This window comes from Sebastes fasciatus, chromosome 2 (genome assembly GCF_043250625.1).
Source record: "Sebastes fasciatus isolate fSebFas1 chromosome 2, fSebFas1.pri, whole genome shotgun sequence".
Taxonomy (NCBI): domain Eukaryota; kingdom Metazoa; phylum Chordata; class Actinopteri; order Perciformes; family Sebastidae; genus Sebastes; species Sebastes fasciatus.
The window spans coordinates 2,787,110-2,798,127 of record NC_133796.1 but is presented as its reverse complement, the minus strand read 5'-3'; the positions used below and the strand labels follow the sequence as shown (position 1 = coordinate 2,798,127).

General features: G+C 44.6%; 1 long non-coding RNA gene across 1 annotated transcript; it reads right to left on the bottom strand.

Annotated features, from left to right (window-relative positions):
• Positions 1-560: 560 nt before the first annotated feature.
• On the bottom strand, positions 561-1,487 carry LOC141781788 (uncharacterized). The gene is made up of 2 exons (XR_012596948.1): positions 1,283-1,487; positions 561-1,190 (listed from the first exon to the last, which is right to left on the bottom strand). It is a non-coding gene; the product is annotated as an uncharacterized LOC141781788 (long non-coding RNA).
• Between the last annotated feature and the right edge of the window lie 9,531 nt (positions 1,488-11,018).

The window sequence follows — 11,018 nt, the reverse complement described above, 5'->3', positions numbered from 1 at the left end:
CCGTATTTGTCATGGCCTAGGAGCCGGTCTATGACAAGGGCGTTTGATTGACAGGAAACGCTGACCAATCAGAGCAGAGTGGGAGGAGACAGGCTGTAAATCAGGGTCTGTCAGACAGAGGCTAAATGCAGGCTGAGTGAGAGAGACACTATGAGAAGAATAAAGGGTTTTTTGAACATTACAGCATGTAAACATGTTCTAGTACAACATTAAAATAGCTTGGAGCTTGAGAGTTAATGTATCTCTTCTGATAGATTGTAAGAAGTATATTTTTGGTATCATTGGCCAAAAATTCCATAATAATCTTTCAGCATATTAGAAATGTGATAATTTTGTTGATTACTTTACAGTTTACAACCTCCCAGTACTTATGGTCACTGTAGTTGTGATCATTTGATTGGTTGCTGTAAAAGTTATGAAACATGACGAGGTTCAGCAACAGGAAAATACTAAAAATAAAGTTTTTTTTACTGACTATAGAGCATTTATATTGGATAAGCAATGGGAAAAGTGTTTTTGTGTGTAAGAGAAAGACAATTAAAGTGGACAAAAGCAATATGGAAGAGAATATATGTTTTTATTGATCCATTAAGCAAGTGCATCATAAGCTACTTTGGTCTATTCGTAAAGGGCTTTTGGCATATAAAGGAATGATTATGATTGGGTCGGACTACACATATCAATCAAGATACTTATTTTAAATCATACTGTAATATATAATAGCATGGGATTCCACGGTAAACAACAGTTAACACCACATTTGAACAATCACCCAGCATCTGCAGTACTTGTTGATCATCCTTTCAGTGTTGATTAATATAAAACTGCCTTTCTACTTTCCTCTTTGCGCAGACACAGATTTTTCCTCGCTTAAGTATTTCCTCTTATATAGCAGTAGACATTTCTGAAGGTCACAATATGAAATCAATTCATTAAAATGGGCACATAATTAGATATATGAACACTCAATATCTGAAAGCAAAATTAATCAAAAAAGCTTTATGTAGTAAAATGTAATTAATACAGAATTTGTATTCTGAACACACCGCTGTCTTAACTTTCATCTGTGGTCAAAGGTTGGTATTTGACCTTTGACACTTTGGTTTTGAAAATGGCCACTGCAGTGATCATGCCAACGGCTGCAAGAAGACATCCAGCGATGAATACCAGGTTCAGATTCAGGTTGATCACTGGAGAGAAGAGAAACACAATTTCAATTTGATCCAACTGAGACTCAAACAAGGCAGGTGTACTGCTTAGAAAACACTCCCTGTTTTCATACCTGGGCTTCCGGTTATCTCTGCTGATCTCCTTAAACGCAGGGGACCCTGGGAAAGAAAGTGCCTTGAACTCTGAGTGACAGCCTCTCTCTTTCGGCGGTGATGGCTATGACCGCCTCCCCATGGTGAGCTGCTCATGCATCCCTTCGAGCACCTGGTGCCATGGCTCCCTGCTTCACACATCAGGACTGAACAGCTGATGTAAACCTGAGTGCGACAGAACACGCTGTCATTATATCAGCACACATACCGTCGTCTCTTCTACTGGACCAATAGCAGAGCGGTGGTCAGATCCCACATACAAGATCAACCCTCTGCTCCACGTTACTTCTACATGAGAAGTTAGTTCTAACTGTGTGCAGGGATTACACCTTTTTTTCAAATGATTACATATTCCTATAAACAGTAGGTTGTTATTTTTAACAGGAGGGATGGTTTGTTTCTTCCTCACCCCCCACCCATGGATCCATCAAAACTAGACTCTGTAGCAGCAGGACTTCCAAATTGCCTCAGAGCTGTGGCAGCTGCTGAAAAAGCTGCAATGGCATCACGTGACATAGTAGGGTATGCCGATTTAACCCTGTTGGTTCCACATGCAGTGTCAATGATTTTGCTTGAATGATCACCTTTCAACGGCCAGGTGGCTCAGGTATAACACAATTTGGCTGGAAATGCCTAATATTGTGGTAAAAAGTTGTACCGTTCTAAACCCTGCTACTCTTCTTCCCACAGCAGACGATGGACAGCCACACGACTGTGTTGCTGTAATAACTGAAGTTTGCTCCCCCAGGGCAGATCTGCAGGACAGGCCACTCACCAATGCAGACCTAGAACTGTTTGTGGACGGCTCAGCCTCAAGTGACCCAGCAACTGGTAAAGATCAAGCAGGTTTTGCGGTCACTACATTACATGACACAATATTGGCTCTACCACTCCCCACCAACTACCGTGCCCAAGCCGCAGAGCTTGTTGCATTGACTGAAGCATGTAAATATGCTAAAGACAGTGAAAGATAGAATGGAACAGTGAAAAATAAACTTGTTAAATGTTGTGAATAGACAGGTTTGACATGGACAAAGGCATTGCCAATTAATAATATATTAATAATATATTAGATTTATATAGCGCTTTATATTATTCTCAAAGACGCTTTAACATAGTCGGGGGGGAAAACGGTGTGAGACAGACAGACAGGAGACGAACGACAAAAAGCGACATACACGGGCACAATCACATCCAGACACACGGACTGATGGGTAGGGGGAAGGAGGGGGCTACGGGTAAGCAGATGAAAAAAGATGTGTTTTGAGGCGGGACTGGAATGTGGTGAGGGAATCAGAGTCTCTGATGAGATTGGGGAGTGAGTTCCAGAGCTTGGGAGCTGCCCTGGAGAATGCTCTGTCCCCAAAGCTGCGGAGTTTGGACGTGGGGGTGGAGAGTAAACCAGCTGAGGTGGATCTGAGGGACCGTTGAGGTTGGTAGGGGGAGAGGAGTTCAGAGAGATAGGGGGGTGCAAGTTGGTGGAGGGCTTTGTAGGTAAGGGTCAGGATTTTGTAGGAGATCCGGTGGGAGACGGGGAGCCAGTGAAGGTCTTTCAGGACTGGGGTGATATGATGCCATGATTTGGTGTGGGTGAGGAGTCGGGCAGCTGCATTCTGGACCAGTTGTAATTTATTTATGGAGGTGTTGCTGATGCCATAGAGGAGTGAGTTGCAGTAGTCAAGGCGGGAGGAGATGAAGGCGTGGATGAGTTTCTCTGCTGTAGGGGGTGTGAGGGACGGACGGATTTTTGTGATATTGCGAAGGTGGAAGAAGGATATTTTGACCAGTTGGCGGATGTGGGGCTCAAGGGAGAGGGTGGAGTCGAAGATCACGCCAAGGTTACGTGCCTGGGGGGAGGGGGAAACAGAAGTGCCATCGATGTTGAGTGTGAGGTTGTTGGTTTTGGTGAGGGTGGATTTGGAGCCGATGAGGAGGAGTTGTGTTTTGTCGCTGTTGAGTTTTAAAAAGTTCTGTTGCATCCAGGCTTTAATTGCAGAGAGGCAGGAGTTGATGTGGGAGAGCGGTGGGTTGTGAGGGGTGTTGGTGCTGAGGTAGATCTGAGTGTCGTCAGCATAGCAGTGGAAGTCCAGGTTGAAGTGGCGTAGGATCTGACCGAGGGGGAATAAGTAGATTATGAACAGGAGTGGACCGAGTACAGAGCCTTGGGGGACACCTTGTGTGACTGTGGATGTGGCAGAGGAGTTGTTGTGAAGGGAGATGAAGTGCGATCTGTTGGTGAGGTATGACTGGAGCCAGCTGAGTGCAGTACCTTCGATACCGAGGTCTTGGAGTCTGGTGAGAAGAATGTTGTGACTCACGGTATCGAAGGCTGCACTCAGGTCCAGGAGGATGAGGATGTTGAGGGCTCCGGTGTCAGCAGAGGTGAGGAGGTTATTGAGGACTTGGAGGAGTGCAATTGTCCTGATGCACATGAGAGCAAGGGTAAGAAGCAGAAGTGGTCTCAGCCCGGTCAGAGCCAGAGACCGGAGGCTGCACGACCTGGAGCCAGGCGACTGGATCATGGTGAAAGACCTGAGGAGGAAGAACTGGAGAGCACGCAGGTGGAATGGGCCCTACCAAGTAATCCTCACCACGGAAACGGCAGTAAAACTGGCAGAGAGAGCAACCTAGTTCTATCAACCAACGCACATCAACATCAGTAAGTGAGCCAACGCTTTCCCCGGTTCTGTGTTGTTGGGGGGAGAGAGGCGGGTGAGTGCACCAAAGTTTCTCAAGCTGCAAGTAAACAACACACTATATGAGGTGAGCTGAGGTCACACTGCTGACGAGATGACGCCAACAGACGCAACATGGCACCCATTCGAACGATTACTGTAGCCAGAGGGCAGGAATCTGCTATCTATTCCTGCTCAACATCATCATCGTCCCACCACTGCTACTGCTACATGAAGGGTCTTGGCGGAATCAAGGCCAACCTTGTGGTACCCTGAACGTCAGACAACACAACCGAAACAAAAGAGACCTGTTGCACCTACATTCCAGACATGACTCATGCTAACCCTAACCCGAGTAGGTGTGTGATGTCCTGTACTATTGAGATTGCAATGCGTGCAATGGCTTTGTTGTTGAGTTCTGTGAAGTTGGGTGTGGGGAAACCAATTATCCTGGCAGAGAGTTGGTTATGCGTGTGAGTTTTGACCGGTTAGTGACGGATAACATGTTAAAAAACGCAGGTGGAACAGTAGAGTAGGATGGCCTGGATAATGCTGTGGTACAACAGTAGGAGGAGATGGGGGGTGACATGAAGTCTTTTCAGTTTGGGGATGACTGATAGTCTTTGATGGCTCCTTTTTTGGATGTCATTGATGTGTTGGTCAAACCTGAGTTTATTGTCCAGAGTCACTCCGAGGTATTTGAAGGTGTCAACTACTTCAACTGTTTGGGCATATTGATGATAATGGGTGCTGAGGTGAGGTGGGATCGATTTGTATTTCCTTTGTTTTGCCGACGTTGAGGTGAAGATGGTTGTCCTCACACCACTGAGTGAAGAGAGCAACTGTGTTGTGATAGTCCAGGGCAGAGTTGTTGTCTGTGAGTAGGGCAAGAATGGCCGTGTCGTCTGAGTATTTGAGGTAGGTGGTGTTGGGTGACGGACTGGTGCAATCGTTGGTGTAAAGCGTATACAGGAATGGGCTCAATATAATATAATATAATATAATATAATATAATATGATATAATATAATATGATATAGAATAGAGACTTTATGTCATTGTCATGGAAAAACAACGAAAAACAGTTTAGCAACAACACACAACACACATCCCTGTAGTGCTCCGGTGTTGGTGGTGAGTGCAGGTATTGTGGTCGTGCCCACCCGCACAGCTTGCAGTCTGTCACTGAGGAAGTTGTGTATGAGATGGATCAGACGGGGGTGAGTGTTGAGATGGTGTAGTTTCCGGCTCATCAGATGCCTTTGGATGGTATTGAAAGCAGAGCTGAAATCCACAAAGAGTATCCTGGCGAAGTTGCCACGGGAATCCAGGTGCTGGAGGAGGAGATGTAGCAGGCAGGCCACAGCGTCCTCCGTGCCACTCTTAGCCTTATAGGCGAATATGAGGGGATCCAGTTGTGGGGCGACAACTGGCAGGATAGTGTTTAGCAGCAGCTTCCCCAGGCACTTCATTATTATGGATGTTAGGGCAATGGGGCAGTAGTGATTGAGTTCTGTGGGCCGGGGTTTTTTTGGGTACGGGATTATGTTTGCAGTTTTCCAGAGGGTGGGTACTTTGGCAGTATGGTAGGATTCACAGAAGAGTGAGTGGAGGTTTGGTGTGAGTTCCTGGGCGCAGGTCTTCAGCACCCTTGCTGGGATGCCATCAGGCCCAGGGCCTTGCCTGTCTTACACTGGCTAAGCTGGCGCTGTACATCCACCTCTGTAAAGGGGGCCGGTTCATCAGGGACTGGTGAGGGGAGGGCTCTCAAACATTCTCCACATTCAGCTGTGAAGTCCTGACTATCAAAACGGGTGTAGAATGTGTTCATTTGTTTTGCAAAGGATGCAGAGTCAGTTATTGCAGATAGTTTGGGTTTTGGTTCACACCCAGTGAGAGTTCTAACCCTCTGGAACACTTGCTTGGTGTTCATGTTGCCAAATTCAGATTCTAATCAGTCCTTGAATGTCAGTTTAGCCTTAAACACCTAATTTTTTATTTTCCTATTTGCCATTTTGAGGCTGGCCCAGTCTTTGAGCCTAAAGGCATCATGTTTTTCCCTTAGGCTCTTTCTTACTTAGGGAGTGATCCAAGGTTTGGAGTTGGGATATTTCGTTATCGGTCAGAAAAATGCTCTAATTAGTTTTGCCAAGCAATTTTAACAACGACATCGATCAAATGGTATTAAGACTAATAAACCTTCCTCTTCCTATAACAACCAGACTTCTCATCACAGTCCAATGATATATTACATACATTATATCTTATATGTAAAGGTAGGGTTGGTAAAGACTTTAGAAACATTTGTTATATTTGGTGAAATTCTCATTACATCCCGACAACAATCAATAAACTAAAAAAAGACTGTGGCTGTCACAGGACTGAAATAAACCATTACAGTGAAATGATTGGGTGCCCCAAAAGTAGTATACTTTAAGTTTATTTTACGAAGTTAACTTAAGTAAAGTTCAAGTATATTACCTTAGTATACTTTATGTAATAAATATACTAATATCAGTGTACTACAAGTATACTTATAAGTGTACTACTTCAATACTTCTTGAGACTAAATTGGCCCACTTTTTAGTTTATAAAAGTATACTTTTAAGTGTACTTTAAGTGTAAGAATAGTAAACTTTGATTACATTTATGTCCAAGTTGTTTTTTGTACTACAACTATACTTTGAGGTGAACTATACTACAAGTGAACTTCTAGGTATACTGTTAGTTTACTAGGTATATACTTGTAGCCCACTTTGTAGTTTATGAAAGTACACTTTAAAGTATACTCTCAGTAAACTACTAGTTTAATAGTTTTAACTGCGAGTATACTTGTAAGTTTTCTTTAACTTATAGTACTTAGCCAATGATTTATGTATTACATAAAGAGACTTTTGCTATTTGACTTTATATTTTGTGATGAGATTAAAAAAAAAAATTAATTAGTTTTTCTCGCATTATATACTCACACACTTAAACAGGCTACACTTTAATAGGTATACTAATAGCACACTTGAATAGACTTCTTATTGGTAAGAGTATCTACCTGCGCACATTCTGCTCGTGCACTAATTGCATGTCAACGGAGTCTTTGGCAAGCTGCTAGCGTGGCAGCTGTGAGTACGAACAAAAGCCATTGTTGTTGTTTATGTTCATAATGATAATAGTGCGGGAGTGGCTTTGGATGGGTGCCTGAACAAACGGACTGTAAGTGTCTCCAACTTGGTGACTTTCTGGCTACATTTAGGGACTTTTGGAGATAGCACTGATAGCTACTTTCATTGTGAAAGACTTGGCAACACTGGGCTGGGTTTTTCAGTTGGATCATTTATAAAAATCTAGTGTAAAAACAAGTATTGAGTTTTCTCGGCATGCCATCCTATTGTACGCAATGGATACCAAATTATGCCGAAATTGAGGCACCATCAGCAGCAATTTCTCATGGAAAAGGCCTCACTGCAAAAAATAACAGACTGTTGACAACCGGGGCGGGTACATGACATCAGTGCTAATGCAGGAGCATGGGGGACGACAGAGACCTGTAGTCTATTTTTCATCAAAACTAGACTCTGTAGCAGCAGGACTTCCAAATTGCCTCAGAGCTGTGGCAGCTGCTGAAAAAGCTCCAATGGCATCACGTGACATAGTAGGGTATGCCGATTTAACCCTGTTGGTTCCACATGCAGTGTCAATGATTTTGCTTGAATGATCACCTTTCAACGGCCAGGTGGCTCAGGTATAACACAATTTGGCTGGAAATGCCTAATATTGTGGTAAAAAGTTGTACCGTTCTAAACCCTGCTACTCTTCTTCCCACAGCAGACGATGGACAGCCACACGACTGTGTTGCTGTAATAACTGAAGTTTGCTCCCCCAGGGCAGATCTGCAGGACAGGCCACTCACCAATGCAGACCTAGAACTGTTTGTGGACGGCTCAGCCTCAAGTGACCCAGCAACTGGTAAAGATCAAGCAGGTTTTGCGGTCACTACATTACATGACACAATATTGGCTCAACCACTCCCCACCAACTACCGTGCCCAAGCCGCAGAGCTTGTTGCATTGACTGAAGCATGTAAATATGCTAAAGACAGTGAAAGATAGAATGGGACAGTGAAAAATAAAATTGTTAAATGTTGTGAAGAGACAGGTTTGACATGGACAAAGGCATTGCCAATTGTCCTGATGCACATGAGAGCAAGGGTAAGAAGCAGAAGTGGTCTCAGCCCGGTCAGAGCCAGAGACCGGAGGCTGCACGACCTGGAGCCAGGCGACTGGATCATGGTGAAAGACCTGAGGAGGAAGAACTGGAGAGCACGCAGGTGGAATGGGCCCTACCAAGTGCTCCTCACCACGGAAACGGCAGTAAAATTGGCAGAGAGAGCAACCTAGTTCTATCAACCAACGCACATCAACATCAGTAAGTGAGCCAACGCTTTGCACGGTGCTGTGTCGTTGGGGGGAGAGAAGCAGCTGAGTGCACCCAAGTTTCTCAAGCTGCAAGTAAACAACACACTATATGGGGTTAGCTGAGGTCACACTGCTGACGAGAAGACGCCAACAGACGCAACATGGCACCCATTCGAACGATTAGAGTGTAGCCGGAGGGCAGGAATCTGCTATCTATTCCTGCTCACCATCATCATCGTCCCACCACTGCTACTGCTACATGAAGGGTCTTGGCGGAATCAAGGAGTTGTGATATTTCGTTATCGTTTTAACTGGAATGGTGGTTTTCATGCAAAAGTCGATGTAGTCCGTAATGACAAACTCTGTTGTTCAGGTCTCCGTCAAAATCATCCCAGTCAGTACATGCCAGGGAGCCTTGGAGTTGTGTAATGGCGTCCTCCGACCACTGTGGGGCACTGTAACATTATGGCTCATGGCATTTCAGTTCCCGTTTGTATAGCTGAAGTAAACAGACGATGATGTGGTCTGCAAGTCCGAGCGGTGGATATGAACGGGCACGGAATGCATTGGTAATGTTACCGTAACACAAATCCAAGATGTTTGCCCTTCTGGTAGGAATGTCCACACACTGTTCAAATGATGGAAGTATGCAGTCCAGCATACACATGTTGAAATCCCCCAAGATAAACACCGGAGCTCCGGGGTACTTAGCTAACATAGCATTAGCATCCTCGGCTACCAGCTCCGATGTTTGCGCTAGGGGCAATGTGAACACAGCTGACCACAACAGAAGGGAATTCCCGGGGGAGATAGTAGGGAAGCAGGGAAGGGGTCGGCAACTCCAGGTCGGGCGTACACACCTGACGGTGCACCTTGATGTTGTTACACCACCTGTTTTTGACGTAAAGGCAGACCCCGCCACCACTCTTCTTCTTTGATTGTCCCGTTCTGTCCGATCTGAAGATTGTGAAGTTGTCCAGGCTGACCTCGGCATCGGAGACCGACTCATCGAGCCAGGTCTCGGACGGGGCGATGATACAGATGTCCCTGAAGGCCCTTTCCAGTCGGCACCGGGCGTTTAACAAGTCCATTTTATTCCGGAGCGAACGGACATTCGACAGGATGATGGAGGGGAGAGGGGGTTTAAATGGACGCTTCCTTATTCTGCTGCGAATACCTGGTCTTCCTATGTTCCTTGGTCGAGGCTTCGACGGTAGAACCACAGCAGGCTTGATGTTACACAGCAGCAAGGTCCGGTGTAGCAGGAGTTCATCGCGGCTGTAGGTGAGTAACCTGTTGCCGGTCTCAGGCTGTAGTGCGAAGCTACCGCAGATCAGCCATAAGATCGCGAGTGAGATGACGATCGTTTTGTAAGATCTGATCATGGTCGGTCAGCCCAGTGTGACTTACATAAAATGCGTAACAGTACACAAGAACACTTAGACAGGACGCTAGAACATTTAGGCAGACGCTGTCAAACAGAGTAAAGTCTGTGCTGTCGCAGCAGAGCGTGCGCCATCTTGCAGCCAATAATCACAATGTTAGCATTATTAGTATGTTGCATTAGTCCTTGTGCAAAAGCTATGATTGCCTCTTTGATCAAGTCTACTGTTGGACAATATGTACATAAACCACAGCTGGAGAAAGGCATTCCTGACCTTTTTCCACCTCCAGGGTGGACGCCACCATTTTATGCTTAATTGAAATCACATGGTATCTTCACATTTTGATTTTGTGTATTAGAATGGTAATGGTAGTAATCAGATATGTTAATTATTAAAGTGAGCATAGAATGCTCAAAGGAAGGTAATGTGATGGAAATGTTCACATCTCCAGTAGAGACTTCGAGCCCCCCGAGGAGTATGTATAAAAGCCTGACTTTTCTTGTGCTCTGGGCTCACTTGTCTCAGCTAACTCAGTTGACAGTGCTCGCGAGTCCATCTGCAGATGCTTTGAATTAAATATACTTGAAAGACAAGTTGTGACATTGGCATTTGTCTTGTTTTACAGAAACTGCCACCACAGCATGACATAGAACTAGTTTCACCTGTTTTTCTCTGTTGTTCTTCAAACACTGCCAACTTTTGGGATTAGGAGAAGCTTTTTTTAGATGTACTTTTGCTAATTACAGTCTTGGACTCAAAGTACAGCGATGTAACAATCAAAACTTCACAACAAAGAAAACAAAATGTACCACTGAAGAGTGACCTGTTTTTGCTGTGTAGGCTCATTCACTGTGTGAGAATGTGTAGAGGTAGAATTTTCTTTTTACCCCAAAATCAGAATGACATCACATCCAACATTACAGTGTTATATTGGACAATGTGAGGCTTAAACATTTTGCAGTGCAGAGGTTCAGGTGATGCTCTAATCCCATGAATACAAAAATACAGTGTCAGTGGTCCACCAAACCATTCTCCATGCCTTAATGAAAGCCTAAAAGATTTTGTTAATCTTGTGGTTTTTATGAAATGTGTTGATTATTTTTCTCTTTTTGGTGTCTCGAGTTTTTTCTTCTGACATCCTTCCATTTTTCTTTTCTTTTCTTTTTTGATCATATGAAGAGAACACAACACACTTTTGGAGCAGGCATTTGGAAAGTGGAACACAGTT